Source organism: Salvelinus alpinus, chromosome 9, assembly GCF_045679555.1.
Source record: "Salvelinus alpinus chromosome 9, SLU_Salpinus.1, whole genome shotgun sequence".
In the NCBI taxonomy this organism is placed as follows: Eukaryota; Metazoa; Chordata; class Actinopteri; order Salmoniformes; family Salmonidae; genus Salvelinus; species Salvelinus alpinus.
Window position 1 is genome coordinate 35987314 of NC_092094.1, and position 24104 is coordinate 36011417.

General features: G+C 42.5%; 1 long non-coding RNA gene across 2 annotated transcripts in view; it reads left to right on the forward strand.

Annotated features, from left to right (window-relative positions):
- The window catches only part of LOC139584716 (uncharacterized), a 123115-nt gene that overhangs the window by 76892 nt on the left and 22119 nt on the right, over window positions 1-24104 (forward strand). The window contains exon 3 of one of the 2 annotated variants that reach the window (XR_011676818.1): window positions 4002-5336. The exons of the other annotated variant lie outside the window; for it this stretch is intronic. This is a non-coding gene — a long non-coding RNA (uncharacterized lncRNA). Of the gene's footprint in view, window positions 1-4001; window positions 5337-24104 lie in introns of those variants that run through there. 2 annotated transcript variants of the gene reach the window in all.

The window sequence follows — 24104 nt, forward strand, 5'->3', positions numbered from 1 at the left end:
AGAGAGAGCTTAAATTCATGCATCTTGACTTGAAGATGCATTGAAGGTTACACTATTGATACGACACAAAACATGAGTGGATCATGAGTTCAGTCTGTGAAACCCATTTCTCCAGCTCACCCTAGCTAGCACTCAGTCACTTGGGGGTTTTGTTGTTGTGTTCAGTATTGATCACAGGCTTGTTTGCTTTCATTAGGGAAAAAGATGGGAATGAAGTGCATTTGGCAAAAACAAAAGATGCTCATTAAGTAAGAGTAAGCATTTGTCCCTCTGTATTTTTTGGTTACATTTTGCTCAATTGACTTAGCTACTGCACCATAAGGGCAGGGAAGCGAATCCTTAAACGATTATTATTGTACAGACAAATGGTTCTTTATTTCTCTGTTGTGGCACATAATTGGATATCTGTTGTTTTGTTTATCATTGCCTGCCTCATGTAATCTACTGTGTGGTGAGGAACCCCTTCATTGTCCTTCTTTAGTCACGCTCACTCATGGGTGTCTGCGTCTTCTACCATAGGAACCCATTATTTTCCTTTACATGCAAGAGCTCACTGGATTGTGCATCATACTCACTGAGGGTCTTGACACTTGTTTTGTAGAGCTCATGCATTTGTTCAGTCTGCTCCTGTCTAGTGCAGGGGTGCTTCTCATTTTGAAAAACCGACTCAATGTGAAAGCGCTCATATTGAAAGTCATATGTTTGGAGAATGCGGCATAAAGGCAGGGATACCTCATCAAGCATGGGCTTGATTGTCCAAAATGACAACAATTTGATAACATCTTGTTTGTACCTGTCACCTATTAATTTCATAATTGTTAGAGTGTGCAATTGCTTGTAGCTTTTAGCTTTACCTGAAATCAAGTTATAAAACATTGTCTATGTTTGAAACAGTACTTCAGTCATTATTCCTATTAATTTAGTTAGTTGGATACTCCCTAGTCAGGGGTCTCCAACAGGTCTACCACTAGCTACCAGTAGCTCGCAGCCCACCTATGAGGAGCTCGCCAAACAATTCTGAAAGTACATGCAATTTTCACGTGTTCCACCACAAACTCATAAACAAATCTCACAAGTATCAGACCCCACAAGCTCCCACAGCTACTATCTAATCAATGCAACATTTACATCATCCCGTCCCTGGTTAGCCACTATTGGCTTAAAAAGACAAACCTAACAATATCTGCCAATTAATATTGCGTCTTGTCTGTCTGTGTGTGGTGCACACGTTGTCTATCACGTAGCCAGTTTATGTGATAACCGTCTTGTGGGTTGACAGAAATACTTTCCCAAAACCTTCTTAATTAAATGTTAACTGAAAAGTAGCCTTACATGGCAGAAGTATATAATGAGTAAGTATATCATTTGCAATAAAATGAGCAGCAGCAGTACAGAACCATCGCTAGACTGACACATTAGATGGCACATTTGTCATGCCCCGTTTACATTGTGATGTAAAGCTAGGCTAGGTTGAAGATACCATTGTAGCTAGCGACTTCCACCTAATAATTATCATCAATAATAAATGTCATTACCACCACAATAAACTGAAACTCGAGGAAACAGTCATATAATATAACTAGCTTAACAGCTTATTTAACATTACTATTAAAATAGTACTCACTTATAGGAATGGATAAATGTTTACAACTTGCTAGCTGTCCAATATAGCCAACCAGAAAACCACATTGTCATCTTGTTCTGTGGTTTGGTAACTTCCTGTTCTTCGACGGACTCTGGCTGACTGAAGACGTCGCAAAGTTCGAAAAATTTAAAAGTATGCGGCGTCCGTTTCGCAACGGAGCCTTGAACCGCAAGGGGGCGTTGCTTTTCCACTCCGTTGTGGACGTCCCCATTGAAATGACATCTGGCCCAATGTAACGGAGTGCTTATGGGTAGTGTGAACGAGGCTTCACTAGATGCACAAATAAAGGGGAATTACACAAAAAAATCTAAATGTGTTAGTTTTCTTCCAAACCAAAAAAATAATGTCTTCTGATGTGATTTAAGCATTGACATGAACTCAGAACATCCAATTTAGTTGTTTCTCAATTGTTATTTTAAGAATATAAAACAACATCATTTGGGAAAATATCAAAAAGAATTTGGGAGAATTCTTATAAGGCCTCCCTTACAGTTGTTTATTAACCATTATTTTACCAGGTATATTGACAGAAAATAGTGCACTACTTTCTCTTGTACACTAAGGACCTCGGGAAGAGTTACAGGGGAGAGGAGAAGAGAAGAATGTGCCTGTCACACCCTGATCTGTTTCACCTGTCCTCGTTATTGTCTCCACCCCCTCCATTTGTCGCTTGTTTTTCCCAGTGTATTTATCCCTGTGTTTCCTGTCTCTCTGTGCCAGTTCGTCTTGTATGTCTAAGCCTACCAGCGTTTTTTCCCGTTTTCCTGCTTTGCCTGCTTTGCCTTTTCTCCTTTTTCTAGTCCTCCCGGTTTTGACCCTTGCCTGTTCTGGACTCTGTACCCGCCTGCCTGACCATTCTGCCTGTCCTGACCTCGAGCCTGCCTGCCACTCTGTACCTCCTGGACTCTGATCTGGTTATGACCTTTTGCCTGTCCACGACCATTCTCTTGCCTATTCCCTTTGGATTTATTAAACATCTTAAACTCCAACCATCTGCCTCCTGTGTCTGCATTTGGGTCTCGCATAGTCTCATGACGGAGCCTATTTAAAAGCTATAATTTATTTTGTAGCTGGGGACATATTTCATTTTTTTTTATTCACTCTCATGCTAGAAAAGGTTGGAGAACAGGCAAAGCAGACTTTCTCTCTGTAGTTTCATGGCACATTGAGTCTCCCACCTATTTGATTGGGAGTCACATAATCAGTTCTATTTTAGATATTTTTTTACTTTTCCCCCCCATAACCTGTCTAGCCCCACATTCCACTGTAAAGGCAGCGCGCGAAATTCAAAAAATATTTTTGGGAAATATTTAACTTTCACACATTAGATATTTTTTTACTTTTTCCCCCCATAACCAAGTCACACTGCTTCTTGACACAATGCCCGCTTAACCCAAAAGCCATAGGAAACACTGTGCACCTGGCAACCATGTCAGCGTGCATTGTGCCCAGCCCACCACAGGAGTCACTAGACAGCAATGGGACAAGGACATCCCTGCCGGCCAAACCCTCCCCTAACCCGGACGCCACTGGGCCAATTGTGCACTGCCCCATGGGTTTCCTGGTCACGGCCGGCTGCGATAGAGCCTGGACTCGAACCAGGATCTCTAGTGGCACAGCTAGTAACTGTGTCAGTTCTAACATAGAACATACTGTTCACAATACAATACATTTGAGTCATTTTTTTTACCCTCTTCATTTAAAGTCTCTAAAGTGCACTGCTAATCAGAGTTTGAGCTCATTATTGTTAATCAACAAGAACTTCACAGTGACTTAACATTTTTTTAGTTTTAGTAATTGTTTTACTTTTTAAAAAGTATTGTTATATGAATTTATTTTCTGTCATTATGATACATTTTTTCTCACTTAAAGAAACATGGTTTGGTCCTAAGCTACATTCGATTACCAAGTATGTATTATTGTTGTCTCTGTTCTATGGAAATACTATGTCTGAATAGATTTGAAGGGAAAATGACATTCGGAGTCTGAGTCTCCACGCCCCCACTGAAAAGCAGTCTCTCCAATGCTTTGATTTCAGCTATGAAATTATCTTTTTTTTAAATAAAGAAGGGAACATATTGTACTCATTCAAATCTAACTTTGTTCCTCCAAACTGGAAGATTGGATTTTCTTTATTAAATTAGCCCTCTTGTTCACACACTCAAGGGGGACATTGGCTCAAGGCAGTGAGAAAAATGTCTGGGTTTTGGGGTGCAAGGCTGGCATAATGCTGGTTTGTGAAGAGAATGAAATGTTTTGTTCTGGTGGTGCCCTTCTGCAAGAAAGGGTCCATTTGGACTCCCGTTTTTTAACTGGCCGTCCCTGCTTTCTTCTGTGCTCCTCTGTGTTGTGCCAGCTTCAGCCCTGAGCCTCTCACCGAGAGACAGCTTTGATGTGGCCCCGCTGGGCCGCCGCCCCCCCTGTGCCCTGATTGGTGGATGGCTGGCGGGGCGATGTGGGAGTGGATGGGGGATGAAAGCGCGCGGGGCAGCAAGGGGGCACCTGCACACAGAGCCTGGCCTGTGTGGCTCCTTCATCTTCAACCGCTTCCCCTGACCGCCGGCTGAACTCCCGTGTCAGCGACCATCACACGGTCGCTGTGACCTCTCCATCTCTGCCTGCCTCTTTCTCTCTATTCACTTGGTCTGTCTCTGTCTCTCTCTATCTACTCACTCAATCGCTCTGTCTGCATCTCTTTCTCATTCCTTCTCCGTCTTTCTCTCCAACTCTCTTTCTATATAAGTGTATTATGAGAGTGTAGTTGTCAGTTGACAGGTGTAGTATGTGCTGTGTATTCAGCTGAAATATACAAGGTGAAACAATATGTTGCAAGAATATTGATGTCTTTTCCTCTGGAATTTAATTGGTCTTTGTACAAGAGATCCCAGCATGTGCTCTGAACAAAATTAATATATTGCCAATATTACAGTTATAAAGCATTTACTTTGTGTTGGATCTTCATCTAATGTCATGTCATACTAATATTCCAGGAACACAGAAATCAGTTTCACTGTAAGGGTGTGGTAATGAAAATTGTAATGACAATTTTAAATATTTGACATATTAAGACAAAATCCATTTAATGTGAAGCAGATGAAAATTAGCCAACATCTGTCAAGTTTCAGCTGTAGGGCTGATTGATTTGCCACTCTTGACCTCTGTGGGAATTTGATTAACCATAAAATGGTGCATTATGTCACCCCTAATAGGACCATTTAGTATTGCCAGAAGGTCAGAGCAAAAAAATACCTCTTTTTCACTTTTATTGAGATGTCTCAGCAATAAGGGCACTGTTTCAGTACAGCTGTATGCCAAGAAGGCACAATCAACTACAATGAACTCCTCTGTGACATCACATTTCAGACGTTTCACTGTGTCCAAAAGAATATGTGATGCGATTTCTTACAAATACAAAAATAAAAAGAGGAAGAAGAAGAAAAAAGGAATGTTGCCAGTTGATAATCTCAAATAAATGATGTTTAGTTTGAGTAACACGATTATAAATTCATTTTGGTTTATCATGTTTACATATGCTGGATACAGTATTTTGGATGTAAATTAAAAATGATCACATTTTAAGGCCAGAAGAAAAACTTGTGTCTCTGATTTGAAGAGTTTGTGAGAACCTGAGAAACTATTTATTTTTCCTACTTACGGTGTTACTGTTGAACTAATACTTCGAAGGCTTGCGACAATGCATTGTCTATTAGGCTGAGATGATAGTTGTGTATAGATTTACTGCAGTGTGTCTGTATGTGTGGGGTTGTCCAAATAATGTGCTGTATTTTCTGCTAGACCGGGGTCCTGACCTTACTCTCATATGCTACCGGTGTGCACCAATGTCCCAGGTCTCAGGGAACACTATATGATTATGATCCCTCTGCTTTTTAGAGCCGTTTGGAGAACAGAGATCTGAGCTGACCCTGTGTAAATGCAGTTGTTGCAGAGGGAACCTGCTTGTAAATGAGGGTCATGGTTCAGGTGCTAGAGGTCACAGGGGTTGGACCTCTTTGTGCATGAGGGCGCCTCAGTGCCTGCCTCCTCTTCGACCTCCTTTTGCTGAACGTGCATTCGATTGTGTTAGGGCCGATAACGTATGGAGCTCAATGGCAACAGAGTCACCTCTGGGCCCAGCGAGATGTGAAAGGTGACAGGCAGCAGGATCTAAGCCAATAGACCTCAAAGAGCATCTGTCAGATGTCTCAGACAGAAGTGTGTGCTCAGCAGTCACAAAGCACTCTTTAAAAGAGACATGGTGATTGTATAGATGGACAGGTGGTACCTCACTATTGTCTAGCGCTGAGTTTTGTTTAACCTTTTACTACATCCCATGTTACTTTGTTGTTTACTTTTCCCCCATTAAGCTTGGGAGATCTTTCAAACACTCATTTATTCTGACGCTAAAGTTTCAGCTTATACATTTCCATGTCGTTTATCTATTGTTTTCTTCTTATACCTAACTACCTGTCCAGACGTTCGGTGGGAAGAGCTTGAAGGAATTGCCAAAGGACGTGTGAAAGTGCTGCACTTCTGGCCGCGCAAGAGAATTTCAGAGCAAAGCGTCAGTACTCACAGCACTTAGGCCCAGTCCCAAAGGCTGTGACTGGCGCAGTGGGGCCCACATTAGCTCAGCCACAGCTCTCTGAAATGGACTCGCCTGAGCGGAATGAAGCACATAAGGCACCTTGCACACCATGCCAAGGGCTTTATCAGGCACAGATCAATGGGCGCCTGCATTCTCTCAGAGCGCCCGAGCCACAAGGGCAAATACAGTATCTTGGGGGGTGGCGGAAGTCATACTGTATATAGGCTTAGGGCTGTGTATGTGTGTGTGTGTCTCGCCTGCTTTAATCAGGTTGTCCAACAGCAAACACTGGGCTGTCAAGTGAAGCGTTTCAGGCGGCAAAGCCTTTCAGTCAGGACAAAAGGTGGGAGAAGCCGTGGGACTGCATGGCCCAACCCTCTCATTCGCTGAATGCTCCTCAGTTCTCCAGTGGAGCTCAAAAGGCCTTTGCCCTTCCAGCTGTAAAATTGGCTGACAGGGAGCCTCTAAAGCCCCCCACTCATAGATGAGTCCACACAAACTGCAGCATTTACTCAGGCTGATTGAGTCCTGAAGCAACCAAGCTTTTCATCAGGATGATATTTCACCCAGGTAGCGACTGAAAATTAAACATTACTTCAGGGCCTGTTTTGGCAAATGTTGTGATGATCATGATTAGATTATAGCGGCATTGTAACCAAAGCTATCCATTGTTACATATTTTATGCTAATCAATTAACAACATATCGAAAAGCATATATTAGCTATGTATGATAAGCTTCCATTAAGTCTGGTAAATATCTATTTTAGATAATCAGACAAAATTAAATCATACTAATTGAGGTGATGTATCTACAGGACCAAAGCTGAGTGATACACGTTTCCCTGGAAAACACATTGAAATAATATTGATTTCCAGAAAAGATGTATCTCTGAAACCATAGGGACGGCCTATTAACAGAATGAAGAGGAAAGAAAAATCAATGGTAATGTCCAAGTAGATTTCCATCTTCTAGCTAGCTATTATAATAGTGTGGGGCCTGAAAAACTCTCTCAGCCTGTCATGATGGTGGCTATGTGAAAGCAAACACAGCCATTAGTTTCTCATAATGTTGATATTTGTTAGCATCTTGTTAGCATGTAGTTCATCGAAGGCCTTTAATTCTGTGATGTAGAATCTGTGTCCGAAAATACACTAAAGTGCATCCTTTGGAAATTGACACGGATAAGAAAGATTACAGCAAAAGGAATGCTGATTAGAATAGGAGGCGGCCTCCTCGAGCCATTTGCAAATGTATGAAATTGGCTAACGACAAGGTCGTGGCCGTGGGCACCAGGACACTGAGCAGTACAGAGGAGGAGATCTGCAGTCGGCACAGAGCACCAACAGTCAGGGCCTCGCCATGTTGTTGACATGATTCCTAGGACTCTCCTTTCATCACGGCCGCTGCCACTCTCTGTCAGGAGGAGAGAGAAAGGATTGTAACTTTAGCCCTATTGTTTAACATCTCCCAAAGACGGAGGACACAGAAATTATTCTGAAGAGCAGAAGACACACGGTGGAAAATGACCTTTAACTGCACTTCCTTAGCTGAATCTCATCCAATTAGAGCACTGTATATTTTCCCTAATAGCGGCTGATGAGGCAGGGCCTATGAGCAAGCACGCCCGACCGGCGTTGCTATGCAGCGAGATGGCTGCTTAGCACCGGAGTAGCGCTGGGGAATAAGTGAGCAGAGAGCTTTAATTTGATAGGGTTAGAATCCTGCAGGCTCCAGGGTCGGGGGTCATCAGGAGCTCGTCTCACACTGAATATGAAGAAATCACAAGTAAATTGCTTACATCTGCTGCCGGTGGCTGGGAGGGCTATGATTGGTTCCCAGAGGTGTGCACCATCTCACACGGGCAGTGGAAGGGGGCCTTGGTGCAAAGAAGGCTTGTAATTTGAGTAATTCTGCATTAATAGATGTTAAAAAATCATTGGAGCAGCTGGTTTGAAAAGCAGAGCCTTTATGAAATGCTTGTGGATCACGGGGGTGTTTTTTCCACCTTCTTCTTTAAATGTCTCTGCTATTATCACTACAGCCTCTTGCAAGTGCTCTCTCTCTCTCTCTCTCTCTCTCTCTCTCTCTCTCTCTCTCTCTCTCTCTCTCTCTCTCTCTCTCTCTCTCTCTCTCTCTCTCTCTCTCTCTCTCTCTCTCTCTCTCTTTTCCTCTCTCTCTCTCTCTCTCTCTCTCTCTCTCTCTCTCTCTCTCTCTCTCTCTCTCTCTCTCTCTCTCTCTCTCTGATGGAGGAGATGATGTGGTGCATATGCAATATGTCAGACAGGAAAGTAGATAAATAAGGCAAACAAACCGCCATGTGAAAATGACTATCCATCAACATTGTCCAAGGCCTGGAATGAAGAAAAACAGCTTGTAATATTACTGCTCATGAATAATGCTACTGGGGTTTGAAGTTCAAGATGCAGCATATTGCACTCCCCACGTTTGTCTTTTCCACGTATAGAATGTATAGGTACCCAACCACCTCCTCCGTAATTGCTAAACCATTAAATGTGTTTTTGTTTGTGTTAGTAACTTTGATAGATACAGGCATGCATTTAGTGAGGAGTAGTTACTAAATTTTTTTTATTTGGATTCAATCACAATCAAGATATTTTGTGGAGCTACAAATCTATTTCCTCTAGCCAATACAACACTTGCCGGGCGCTCATATTTCTCATCATAGCCTTTACTTTGGGATTGTGTCCAACAGAAAATTAGACAGGCTGTGAATTATCACAAATGCTCTGGCAAATGACACTCCATTGGAAGGTCTTTGTCATCAATTATGTGTCTATTAAGAAACAGTCAATCAGTCAATGTGCAAATAGCCAACCCTCCAATGGCTCAGCCATAGACAGGATGCTGTCAATAGCCCATCTGATATGATTTAACTGTGGAGGAACTAGGTGCTCACCTTAGTGACTTCACAATCCCATTCACCATTGGGAAACCACCCTCTACTATTACTGATTTATTGACATTAAACAAAGATTTTTAATGAGGAAATTGAATGAAAATATATTATTTATATCAGACTTGTAGAGTCTCTCTCCTTATGTGGTCCTTATGACTGACTGATCACCACTTTGTAATATTCTGGAGAATGGATATGGGATTGAATTGCTTCTCTCTCTTTTTGCCCAGCCTGGTCTCATAGACATAGCAAACTAAAATCTGGGACACTCAAATTAGTATGATATGTTACGTTTGGTTTGGTTACATAAGACCGAAGTTTACTTAAAGCATAAACAAAAGGAGGGTGGTTGGTCGGGGTGGATGGGTGGACGTATAACGTGAACGTCTAGAAACCCAAATGTTGCATTTTAGAATCTCATTACAGACAACTTTAGCATTTTAGCTAATTAGTGCAACTACTTTGTACTTTTTTTAGCTACTTTGCAACTACTTAGCATGTTAGCTAACCCTTCCGCTAATGCTAATCTTAATAATCCTGACTAGCTTCAACCCTAACCTTAACCCCTAAGCCTAACCCCTAGCCTAGGTAATGTTAGCCACCTAACTAACATTAGCGTTAGCCACCTAGTCACCTAGCTAACGTTAGCCTCAACAATTTGTAATTCATAACATACGAATTGTAATTTGTAACATATCATACGAATTGTAATTCATAACATACACTACATGACCAAAAGTATGTGGACATCTGCTCGTCGAACATCTCATTCCAAATTCATGGGCATTAACATGGACTTGGTCCCCCCTTTGCTGCTATAATAGCCTCCACTCTTCTGGGAAGGCTTTCCACTAGATGTTGGAACATTGCTGCGGGGACTTGCTTCCATTTAGCCACAAGAGCATTGGTGAGGTCGGGCACTGATGTTGAGCGATTAGGCCTGGCTCGCAGTTGGCGTTACAATTCATCCCAAAGGTGTTCGATGGGGTTGAGGTCAGGGCTCTGTGCAGGCCAGTCAAGTTCTTGCACACCGATCTCGACAAACCATTTCTGTATGGATCTCGCTTTGTGCACGGGGGCATTGTCATGCTGAAACAAGAAAGGGCCTTCCCCAAACTGTTGCCACAAAGTTGGAAGCAAATAATAATCTAGAATGTCATTGTCTGCTGTAGATTTCCCTTCACTGGCACTAAGGGGCCTAGCCCGAACCATAAAAAACAGCCCCATACCATTATTCCTCCTCCACCAAACTGTACAGTTAGCACTATGCATTCGGGCAGGTAGTGTTCTCCTGGCATCCGCCAAACCCAGATTCATCCGTCAGACTGCCAGATGGTGAAGCGTGATTCATCACTCCAGAGAACGCATTTCCACTGCTCCAGAGTTCAATGGCGGCGAGCTTTACACCACTCCAGCCGCTGCTTCGCATTGCGCATGTTGATCTTAGGTTCGTTTGAGGCTGCTCGGCCATGGAAACCCATTTCATGAAGCTCCCGACGAACACTTATTGTGCTGATGTTGCTTCCAGAGTAAGTTTGGAACTCGGTAGTGAGTGTTGCAACCGAAGACAGGCGTTCTGTGAGCTTGAGTGGCCTACCACTTCACGGCTGAGCCGTTGTTGCTCCTAGACGTTTCCACTTCACAATAACAGCACTTTGACTTTGACTGGGGCAGCAGTAGCAGGGAAAACATTTTACAAACTGACTTGTTGGAAAGGTGGCATCCTATGACTGTGCCACGTTGAAAGTCACTGTGCTCTTCAGTAAGACCATTCTACTGCCAATGTTTGTCTATGGAGATTGCATGGCTGTGTGCTCTATTATATACACCTGTCAGCAACGGGTGTGGTTGAAATAGTCTAATCCACTTATTTGAAGGGGTGTCCACATCCTTTTGTATATATAGTGTATCATACGAAATGGATGATGTACATCCACAAATCAGTACATACCATAGCAAACGTACCATATCATACTAATTTTGGTGTCCCGGATTTTTGTTTATTATGTTACGTCTATCCCTGAGTCCAGGTTGTTCTGCCCCACAGCATTTGAAGCAGCAGCAGCAGTACATTTGACTAAATAAAAACGCAAATTGGATGTCTGGCGGACTAATTTGATTTCCGAAAAGCTGAAACCGAGACCCTGTTAGCTACCTCGAATGATGGACACTAATATTATGTTCTCACTTTGTAACTGCAGTTTTAGTGGGTATCCCTTCCCAATCAAAACAACTGCCTCCAAAACATTATTGCATTATGTTACCATTTTGAACCAAATGACTGTGAACTGGCTCCGCTTCATCGGAGAAGTCCATGCAAAAACACATTGCAATTACTGCTGCCTGACTCCTGTTTCATAGAGTCCAACTGTCTGTGTGAGGGAACTCACAAACTCTAGATAATGGACTGTGTTTGGAATATCATCTTTGTACCTGTCAAGTCCATTACTAAAGATTATTGACAGTGACATGGAGTTAGACATTTTTCTGCCTATTTAAACTAGAATGCAAATGATTTCAACCAAGTCTAATTCTTCTCTCACAGTCATAACTCATAAGTCAGAAGTGCTATTTATACACTTCAAGATTATTTGTTATATTTTTAGAAACCATTGTTCTGCTGCGACATCTGTCAACAGAGGATGAAAGAAGAAAAGAAGTCTGGCTGCTTTATAAGAGTGCTGATGGGTCTGCAGCTTTCACATCTTCTCCCTGTCAAGAACAATATATTTGCCTTATTAACCACTGAGCTGGTAGCCTTTATTCAGGTTCTGACATAAACCAACTAGATTATCAAATATGGCAACTCAATTTGACCATAGGTCACACTGATAACGTGTTTGTAATACATTATTTCATGACATACAATGCATTTGGTTTTCCTCAGCCAGCGCTTAGGTAGATAAAGTACTGTATGCATTTTCAATATTCCTGTGCTCAGGAGACTCTTTATGTCCAGTATATAGATTAGTGTGCCTCTGCGCGAGCTGAAGGAAGACCTGATAGTCCTCACCGTTCTCCATAATTGCTATGACAGACTCACTTAGGCTGCTCCTCCGTCCAACGGCATTATTGACATGGATATATCTCAGCATCTTTGTGGTGGGGAGAGAGGGCCTTCCAGTCCGCCATAATGGCTGGATATGTACAGTGTGGAAAGGAAACCATCCTTTTATAATGATAGGTAGGTAGTATTCCACTGGGACATCTTTTAAGAAGGAAAGGGATTAGATAAATTAGTCACATACTCCAAAGTCATGAGACCATTTTGACGGTTCTTTGAAAATATTTACTGTATGCAATATTCATGAAACGGTTTGTGAGAAAGCCAGATGATAGTAATCATCAAATAAGAAACCAACTTCAAAATATCCCGTTCAAATGCACAAAAAAAGGATTTTGACCAAAACTTGTTTTCCTCCATCTGTCAAAGACTCTCCCTATTAAGCAGAAGGCACCATTACTCTGATTCCCACTTGATATACATTTTTTATGTCTAAATGTTTCCCATAACCTTGTTGCTTAAGTGATTTGTTAGGGGAAATAAATACATAATAATTAAAAGAGGAGGTTTGTTTGGCTCATGAATCAGCAGTGGGCTGTGATGGCTGTAGCTCCAGCTGAAGCTGAGGCTGAGGTAGCTAGCTAGCTCAATAAGCCTGCTTTCCTCTTCGACGTTGGGCCATGGTAATGAGGATATCTGGAGGTCAATGGGGGTTACTCAGTCTTCTTCAACAGGAAATTAGCTTTTGGTGGGCTGTGTTCCCAAGGTAATGAGCAATGTGTGTGTATTTAATCTTAGCTAATATTGTTATAATAACTAAATGAATTATTAAAAACAAGCAAATAGCTACATTCTGAAGACCACCAATGTGAGGGGGATCCATGGATGCTGCATTACCCTACCAGTTCTATCAGTACAGTGAAGCTTGGCTGTGAAGTAGAATAATTATGCTCATTTGGAGAGCAGGGTCAGACAATGCCTACGTTGATCAAACGTTTCCGTGGATTTACCACAGGTCTAAAGAATGGGGGCCATGGTCTCTGAGCAACTAGAACGAGACCTCCGTTTTCTGGGGTCAAAGGTCATGGTTATGTTTGCAAAGCCCATCTTTACTATTTGTTATTCTTTAGGTTTAGAAAATAAATAATCATTACCAGAGTGCAATTTAATTGTAAATCATATCGAATGTGAGGCAGTTATTTTTTTAAATGCTTATATTGCTCAGTTTATTCATCTTTCCTCCCACACACATACAACCAGTCCAGTTCTAATCTGTTTCTTCTTTTTGACCATTGCAAGGTCATCATTTCCTTAGCATCTATTGTCACGTAGTATAGTGAGGACTATGAATCTAAAGTCATAATATGCAAATGTATTCTCCGTATTGTATAACCACATGCATCTGGCATGATTGGGTAGTGAGGGACAAATTGTCCTCGGCCAAGACGTTTTGCGACTCAGCAAAAGCTAATGCTGATCTTCTTAATAGCACAGCTCTGTTCACATCTCCATGATAAAGGTGAGCATCGAGAGAGAGGAGAAGGTGATTGAATTGCAAAATGAAGAGCCCCCTTTTGCACTGAATAATATTTTCTCCTTTATGCATATGGAGACGAGCTGGACACACTTCATCCAGAAATCACAGATGAACAAATGCAACTGTTAGTCCAAGATGGTGTAAATACTTTATTCATATGATGCTAATTTCACCCTGTCATTTTGATCACGTCATTCTCTCTGGAAAATTGCAATTAAGTTTTGAGAGATAAAACATGCCAACTGCTCTGCATTTAAAGGCCTGATTGGACTATCAGCCAGTCAGTATGCCGCTGTGGTTTTCATCACTGTTAATTGATCCTTTCTTTAATTAATCTGGAAAGGAAAGCCCATATCTCTATCCTGTCTGATGGTCTCCTCTGTCCGTCATAACATAATAAAGGCCCTATCGTACTGTTAGTTACTCTGCCTTAGCCCCTTGCTCTGGCACTCTGCCAAATGTACTATTTATGGAGCACCTATCTAAAGGCAGGCTCTGCTATATGCACTCCAACGTCTGGGTTCATTAACAATGCTTTAGCTGGTTACTTTTCATTTGCATGCAGTCACCTTAGTATGCCTTTAATAAGGATGTGTGGGTTAGTGGTATTCCAAGCTTCAGACCCACAAATCGCTTAAACACTGAGCTTCCAACTCCTCTCTCTCTCTCTCTCTCTCCCTCTCCCTCTCCCTCTCCCTCTCTCTCTCTCTCTCTCTCTCTCTCTCTCTCTCTCTCTCTCTCTCTCTCTCTCTCTCTCTCTCTCTCTCTCTCTCTCTCTCTCTCTCTCTCTCTCTCTCTCTCTCTCTCTCTCCCTCTCTCTCTCTCTCTCTCTCTCTCTCTCTCACTCTCGCCATCAGATCCTGCTTCCTCTCTTCTTCCGCACTGCGTTTCTCGGCCCACATACTTCATGTGTTAGGGGCACCAATGAGGTTTTCTTTTACAATCATACTGCTACCCCTATACAATCATACTGCTACCCCTATACAATCATACTGCTACCCCTATACAATCATACTGCTACCCCTATACAATCATACTGCTACCCCTATACAATCATACTGCTACCCCTATACAATCATACTGCTACCCCTATACAATCATACTGCTACCCCTATACAATCATACTGCTACCCCTATACAATCATACTGCTACCCCTATACAATCATACTGCTACCCCTATACAATCATTCTGCTACCCCTATACAATCATACTGCTACCCCTATACAATCATACTGCTACCCCTATACAATCATACTGCTACCCCTATACACTCATACTGCTACTGCTTTTAGTCAGATGTGTCTCATGCAATCTGGTGGTGCATAGTCCATCACTAGCACCATAATCATCTTAGATACAATCTTCCTTCAAGAGTAAACTTGTCAGTCTTAAGCCATTTGAGCTTTCCTGGGGCAAAAGGATTAGCCAACATTCAGCTAACTTCAGTATCACTGAATATATTCTTTACATCATTGTCCTCTATTCAGGAGCCATAGTATTTGGAACAGCAGGTGACTGAAACTTGAATATGGTACTATATTATTTCAGATTCATAAGACATGGGCTTACCTGAGGCATTTTTCCAACTGGTTTCTTTGTTCAATGTAATTGTCTCTGTTCAGGATTTTCAGGATTTTCACAGCTCTACTGTGATTTTGACAGAGGTACAGTACCTGCTATAATGATTACTCGTAGGAGGTGTCAAATAAGGTCTTAGCCCTTGGGCTTTTTGCAATGAAAGTGTGGTTCTTTTTTTGTGGACGCAGTTAAACTTACAATAGGACCATAAAGCGTTTTCCCCCAACAAACTGTAACGAAATGGATGGGAGGCAGCTGAGAAATGAACATGTAAGTATCTGTTTCTGTCTAATTAAATCCGAGGGCAGTCTCAGACCTGCTACTGCCAAGAGCTGGATCCACAGAGCTGCTGGGTCTGCTGCTACTGCCTTTTGTGGTAGCATACTGCCACCTATAGCTCAAACCACAATACTCACCGTAACCACAAACCTTTGTCTATCTGTCTACTGTCAGATTACTGAGGAGGCAAGTTAGATGGTGACAGATACCTGATTTCAGTGTCATCAGTCAGCTGGTAAGATAAAGCATTCTTTTTAAGATCACATATCTCTTTTGATGCTTCTTTATCACTATTTATACAACATACACCTGTAATAACACTAATCATCAGAACAGGGGATAATACAACTTCACCTCCTTATCTGCTATGATATGAGAGTGAAATGTGTTTTCTTAGTGTGAGGTTTTGTGAAGCCACATTAGCTGTTTGCTCCTCCTGAGAACAAAGGAGAAGAAGAGGCAGCTGGAGGAGCAATTGTTGTCCATCAAGGGCTATTGAGAGTTCAATTATTTATCTTGTGAAGTGTTCCAAGGATGTGGTCAGCTCATCAGGGTCATAATGCACACAGAGAGAGGACATGTGCATGAGGCAAGGGGAGTAGGATGTTGTTGTAGTTAGTGAAAAAAGGCAAAGCGTTTCCACATCCCCGATCCTCCCACGGTTCATGCAGTGGTTGTGAGGAAGTCTTGGACTCGTCACCTACGCTCCTCACATCTCAGCTGGTGAGCTGTAGCAAGACTTTAGTGGTTATCTCTCTGACTTTATTCAGCTGTTTAAGACAGCAGTACAGACAGGCAGACAGTATCACTGTACTAACATAACACAGCATGCTGTACACCCAGTGATTTAGAGGATAGTCCATGTGAAAAGTATAATCAATGCCATATTGGGTTTATTGTCATTATTAGATCATTTGTTCTTTAGGCCTCTTTGCTTGTATTTGTAGATAAGTGGTACAACACATTTTCCTAGCCAGGATTCTGAAGGTTTATGAAAATGAGCCTTTGTAGCTGCCCTACTTTCAAAATGTTCAAAGCACATCTGAAAAATGAGAGTGAATTGTATAGGAGTATTTATAATTTTTCTGTTTCAGAATCCATCACCAGTCTGTTCATAGCAAATTTCACCTTCAAATTTACAGTTAATGTCCATCTATTGCTCTCGGTGAAATGGACTGGGAGATTTAAGAGAAGTGACAGATTTTACACTGAACTCAATAATCCATAAAGCCGGTTTTGCTTAAGTCATTGTGCAGTGCTGTGAGTATGTTAACACCATTAAATCACCTCAAATGTCTTAGTGATTCAATCTTTTTCACAGTGGACGACAAGTGAATTGAATTCCACCGAAGTGCCTGTCCATTTCCTGTCTGTGTGTGACGAGCAGCGAGGCTGCTGGGAGAAGCTCAGATTCACTTTGTCTTTCAATTTTTTTTTTTACACAATTACAAAATGTGACAGCACATATTTCTAATATAAAGATTTGAAACTTAACTGACCAATTTGTGTCGTTGCAATGCTCAAAATATAATATTTCAACCTTCAATGACTGCAGCACCAAACGTGATTGAAAACGTATTCCAGAATTAACACCATACTTTCATCAACCAATGCACTTTACCATAACTAATGAATTTTAGCCCAGAGCCATGTATTATCTTTTCTCTCATCCAGACAAGTAGTATTTATCCTCACCATTTTTAAGAGCAGACAAGATCCATGCAATCCCCAAATGCTGCTCCTCACCCAGCCACCCACCCAGCTGCTGCCCCAGCCTTGGCCCAGCCTGTCAGTGGTACTCTATAGCACGGCTGCGCTTAGTGGCCGTGACTCCTTGACCTGCTTTCCCGCTCTGCTGTGGCGACTCCTGCGTGAATAGCTGCTGGCGCCTCTCTGTGGCCTGTCTCCCAGATCAGGACACAGTCTGAACACATAGAATGGGCTCTAGCACCACGCACTGTGGATAGTCTTTGATTGGGTTATTTTACTATGCGCTTCTTTATGTTGGCCTGTTTCTGCTCTGCTTGACAATGCCCTCCAGGTCAGGTATGAGAATAACAATAGGCGTCTCCTTCTATGTTCCTCAAAGACTGTATTGTTCCATTAGCATGCTTCATTCTTTCAATGCTAACAGTCGGCATGAATAAGGATTATGCGAGAACGCAGACAGAGATATAGGCCTATACTGTTTAGATTTCTTTTCAGAAAGAAGGGCATCAAATGCATCCCTTTGACCATCGTTTATACAATGGACTAGCAAACGGGGATGGATGTAAGGAATGTATGCGTGAGAATGAAATAGAAATCGGCCTCATAATGATGCGGGGACAAAGCATGCAAGTGTTTGAAAGCCTATGTAAAGGTCCAGTCAGTGACCTCTAAATGCCAAACTAAATATGTCTGTAGCCATAATAACTTTTATAATTTGAATGATGATGATACCATTGCAAGTCTCTTATGCACAAGCACTTATCATCTGTGCGGGAAAGCTATCCACCATCTCAGTACCATATACATGGAGGGAGGCAGGCTAGACTAGGCTCTAGGCTGGGGAGCACTGATTCCCTCTGACAGTCTGGCTCTGCTTGCTACCTGCCTAATCCCTGGCTCTTTAAAATTGTGTTTGGAATAAACTGACTAAAGGGAATAGGGCTTCAGAGTGCTGAAGGAAATGGAGAGCTCTTTAGGTTTGATTGACAGCTCTTGTCAGTAAGTCTTTCTCAGTAAGAGGCACCTGCCTCATTCCTTGTGGAATCCACGTTCCAAAGCGAGGCGCAAAGGCGTTGTCTTAATTATCACCAGAAAAAAAGAAACACAATTAACAGTAAAGCGTTTAGGGTAGAGAGATTATTTACTGGGGCCCGTCCAGTGGAGACAGACGCTGGGCGCTCCTGGGAGACGGACATGTCCGTCAGCATGGGATGGCCAACCAATCCAATTCAATCTCAGATCTTTCAGCCGGTCAGCACTAGCCAACGGTGTTCATCGTCCAACAATGACATTCCTTTGGTTTTTCATTTCAATCCAATGTGTTCTCAAGACAAAAGGGTTCTATTCAGTCCAAGACTACATGGTGAGTTGCAAAGCTATGCAAGAACAGCAATAGTTTTCATTGATAAAGAATCTCTTACAATACACTAAAACACATACGATTACATTGTGTTTATCCAAGGTTAAGTATGAATACAGTGTTCATGAAGGTTGTCTGCATAAGGTTCAGTATGGCTGTGAGTGGCTGGTAAAGAAAGGATCCTGTATGTAGCCTGTATATTAGAAGCCTTGGTTCTCAGCCATCTACATGTGAGGTAGGTCACTCAGGGTCATGGACATGGGGATTCTGATTAAGACGTTGATGGACGTAACAAAGAAGATGGGGGCTGTGACAGAGGGAAGATGCCAGTGCTTTTCTACATGAACTTTGCAGAGCAGACCCTCCAGGCAGTGGCAAGCCAGAGAAAGAAGGATTGCAGTGAGCCAAAGAACTTTACTTCAGGAGAGGCAGACCAAATGAAAGTCTGGCGCACTGGGTCCCCAGGTCAGCTAGCAGGTGGGAATAAGATGGAGGAGAGGGGGGGAAAGAGGGTGTATGAGCAGGGACGTCACATCTGGCCTGAATTAGGAAGGTAATACGGCGCGCCCTGAAAAAGTGTTTGAGGATCTCGGAGGCAGATCTCCTTTCCTAAGTAACACCAGGTCAGTGTGTCACGGGGAGCAGATCAGAGTGATTATAGCTGGTCTTTGAGGAGCAGGTGCCACTTCTACTGCTGTCTCATACGCACCACTGCTTAACTGTATGGAATGTCGTTAATCTAGCATTATCATAGGATATCTACGCAGGGGATATTTTAGGTTTTACTTTACTTGTAATAGATCTTGTTCAGTATTTCTCATATTGTACATATTTTATCAGATGCGCTATATCACTCTGAAGACAACAATGGCTGTGGTGAATGTTGAACCAGAATTTTACCAGTGCACTGTAGGGGCAAAGCAGTGTCCTGTGTCCCATTTAATCATAGTAAGTGGATTACCTCACCTCACATTACCTCATCCTCTAATTTTAAGATATCACAATATAAAACCCCTTGGCCAGCTGATTTAACATCCCCTGACCGCCCACTGCCAACTATTAACAGGGAGATACATTCAGTGAAAAAATCCTCTGAGAAGCCAAGAGTAACAACAGCGTCTCCTAATCATCTCATAATTCCCCCTATGGCTCTATCACATTCAATGTTTCACACGGCTTCTCTCCCCCTGCTACCATAGCAGGGACTGACATTTTGGAGAATTGATTCATCGCTACATTAAGTAATGCAGTAATCAATTACTCAAACAATTTCTTGGGGAAAACAGAAGCATTTTAAAAGAGGCATTAATGTCACTATTGGAGGAATAAAATGGTTTGGTTGCAATGTGAGCTGTATCTGACTGGGAGCGCTCTGAGCCCCTGCTCAGTCGGTAACTTACCCGAGCAGCACAGTGAAGTGGAAGGTCTCTTTTTCACGCTACCATTTCCATCCCATTTAATTGAATTCCCCATTATTGTTATCACATCTACAAAACAATTTTGTGGTGAGGTTACCCAGAAAGTGAGCTTGCATCTGCTCTCACGGGGGAGTGGGAAGAGCAGCTGTGGACAAAGAAGACAGTGTGAGGACCACAGAGTAGGAGATGAAAGGTAAAGACACTGCTACAGTATAACACACTTTTACTGGCTACAGTGTGGAACTGGAACACACAGCTTTGTTATTCAAGGTTTCGAGAGGATATGGGTCACTATAAATATGGTTCCATTGTTGTTGTACACTCTATTACAGTATATTCCCCTCCACTTTACTAGGATGCTAGTTTTTGTTGTTGCACAACATAGTTAGACCAGGTAGTTATGTGGTGGCTTCAGGGGGACTTTTCTAACAGAATTGAAACACAAATATGCCTTTGTTATCCTGTAAGTCATCTTAAGTGCTTTAATAAGAACTGTATTGTCTCCACAGCTCACTGAGCTACCCTAAACCTAGCCCAAAGACACAGAGATGGAATCTGAGCCAACAGCATTTTAGTTTAAACAGCTTTTTAGGCTTTCCTCAAGTACATTGTGCACCCTTGTGGTTTAACAGAACATAAGAATACTATTATATACTACTATTATCAAATAATAGTCTGTGCAATACTATTGGATCAGTTTAGTATGCAATAATCAGTCCATAAAGATGACTCATTATCGATATAAAAATATACAGTATCATAACAATATTGAATTATGTAGCATTATGCATAATTTCCCCAATAACCTATCCTATGAACATGTAAAATTGTAGGCTAGTATTTTGCTTCCTCAACCACAAACTTCCTGGCCCGTCCTTGTGAGTTCACTGAACTTTTGCAGTGTATTATACACCAGTGTACCCATACTCATGGGGTGATGCTGCAGGGCCGGGTGGTTGCAGCTCAGTAATGATTTACAAATAACAATAAACTAAAGAATGAACAAATCAATAAATCAGTAGATCTCTGGATATTTGCGAGCCAACCTTATTTCTTTATTTATCTGGATCTTTTATTGTTTTCGTCTCTCCAAGGCAGGAGCAGGAATCCCAAATTATCCGAGGGGTTAGGGGGCTCGGCGCCCCCGAGCCCCTAGCCCCATAGCGGAGGTAACGTATTCAATGGCCTGGGGCGAGTGGTGGAGAGGAGCAGCCCTGCTGCATACTGATGGCAGGGAAAGGAGGCAGTAATTGGAGCTGCAGAGGAGAGGGGAGAGGAGGGCAAGCACTAGGAGATGATGGCTTTGTTTTGCCTCTCTCTGCCTGTCTGTGCCGCTCAAACTCCTCCCCCCACACCTCTCCCTCTCACACTCACTTACTGCAGATAGGGAGGAATAGAAAAGAGATACTTGCTAATTGGTCTCTTGCTGCTTGCTTAAAGATCCATAGGTTTATTTCTAGGGGTTTTATGTCTATTGAAACTAATAAACGACTTATGTACTTGTGTGTATGGTAATTCAAGAATTACATAAACCTATCATATATTGTTGTCGGTTGCATAGCGCACAGTGGCATGTGTTAAAGATGGGTATTATTAATGACATGCAATTGTGTGAATATAACAATCTTCTACATCTACATGTCCATGCAAAATAACACACAACTTAATGGGATGTAGGAACATGAATAGATCATTTTATGCTATATTTGTATCTCCTGGCTATAACACACCAGCCTGGAGTCTATGAAAGGCAATTTAAAGCTGCCTGGAAGGATGTAAATTGGTAAATATCAGTTTAATCAGAGCACATCTCAGTTAATTAAGAAAATTACTCTGACAAACCGTCTGAAGCTGATATAAGAACGCAAGCCAGCATGGCAATCAGAACCATCCCTTATGGTTCAGCCACACAGTTCTCTCATGTGGGTAAGACACCATGCTCACACAGTATGCTGCAACACTGTACAGTAGCTCAACATCACTATCTAAGAAACAGTACAGGAGGTAGCCAGGCATGATTTTACATCTATACAGTAAAGCTGTTTGTGTCTTATGCCCTGAAGAATTGTATTCGTAAAACATTCACATCATCATGACTTTCTGATCTGTTGACACAGATTAGTGATGTGAAATGCTTGGCTAAAGGCCGGAGTCCTGGCGGCGTGTTAGAGTCATTGCTCCCCACCAGCCCAGACTGCAGTGAACAGGTTGAAGCCAGAGCCTGGAGCCTGCGGGTCAGTGGAAGGACGTGAGCAAGTGGAGCTTTCATTTCCTGTCAAAGAGGAGCAGTGAGGAGCTTTCAGAGGGATCAGTCGCAGCCTAATTGGGCCCCGGTGGGTGACACGGCAGCGTCGTAAATAAAGCAAACACAGTTTTAGTGTCTCTGCCACTGGACTCTTTAAACCTTCATCACAGAGCAAGCACTTCCAATGAAAGACCACATCTAATTACTTTGCTAGAGGTTGGTTTTTTAATTGATCCTTTTTTCCATATGCATTTATGTTTTTTAATCAGAAATTAGAGCATACATTTCCTCAGCGCTGGAGGACCTGGTAGGGGACCATAATTAGCAGGCTTGGGCCTGACAGTATCTGCTGCTGTTTAATACGCTGGTCTGGTGTCACTCTGACAGTACTGCTACATGGTGTCACTCTGACAGTACTACTACATGGTGTCACTCTGACAGTACTGCTGCATGGTGTCACTCTGACAGTACTACTGCATGGTGTCACTCTGACAGTACTACTACATGGTGTCACTCTGACAGTACTACTGCATGGTGTCACTCTGACACCACTACTACATGGTGTCACTCTGACAGTACTGCTGCATGGTGTCACTCTGACAGTACTACTACATGGTGTCACTCTGACAGTACTACTACATGGTGTCACTCTGACAGTACTACTGCATGGTGTCACTCTGACAGTACTACTGCATGGTGTCACTCTGACAGTACTACTGCATGGTGTCACTCTGACAGTACTACTGCATGGTGTCACTCTGACAGTACTACTACATGGTGTCACTCTGACAGTACTACTACATGGTGTCACTCTGACAGTACTACTACATGGTGTCACTCTGACAGTACTACTACATGGTGTCACTCTGACAGTACTACTGCATGGTGTCACTCTGACAGTACTTCATGGTGTCACTCTGACGTACTACTATGGTGTCACTCTGACAGTACTGCTGCATGGTGTCACTCTGACAGTACTACTACATGGTGTCACTCTGACAGTACTGCTGCATGGTGTCACTCTGACACCACTACTACATGGTGTCACTCTGACAGTACTACTGCATGGTGTCACTCTGACACCACTACTACATGGTGTCACTCTGACAGTACTACTACATGGTGTCACTCTGACAGTACTACTGCATGGTGTCACTCTGACAGTACTACTACATGGTGTCACTCTGACAGTACTGCTGCATGGTGTCACTCTGATTGTACTACTACATGGTGTCACTCTGACAGTACTGCTGCATGGTGTCACTGACAGTACTCCTCCATGGTGTCACTCTGTCAGTACTATTACATGGTGTCACTCTGACAGTACTACTGCATGGTGTCACTCTGACAGTACTACTACATGGTGTCACTGACAGTACTACTACATGGTGTCACTCTGACAGTACTACTACATAGTGTCACTATGACAGTACTACTACATGGTGTCACTCTGACAGTACTACTACATGGTGTCACTCTGACAGTACTACTACATGGTGTCACTCTGACAGTACTACTACATAGTGTCACTATGACTGTACTACTACATGGTGTCACTGACAGTACTACTACATGGTGTCACTCTGACAGTACTACTACATAGTGTCACTATGACAGTACTACTACATGGTGTCACTGACAGTACTGCTACATGGTGTCACTCTGATTGTACTACTGCATGGTGTCACTCTGACAGTACTACTACATAGTGTCACTATGACAGTACTACTACATGGTGTCACTGACAGTACTGCTACATGGTGTCACTCTGACAGTACTACTGCATGGTGTCACTCTGACAGTACTACTACATGGTGTCACT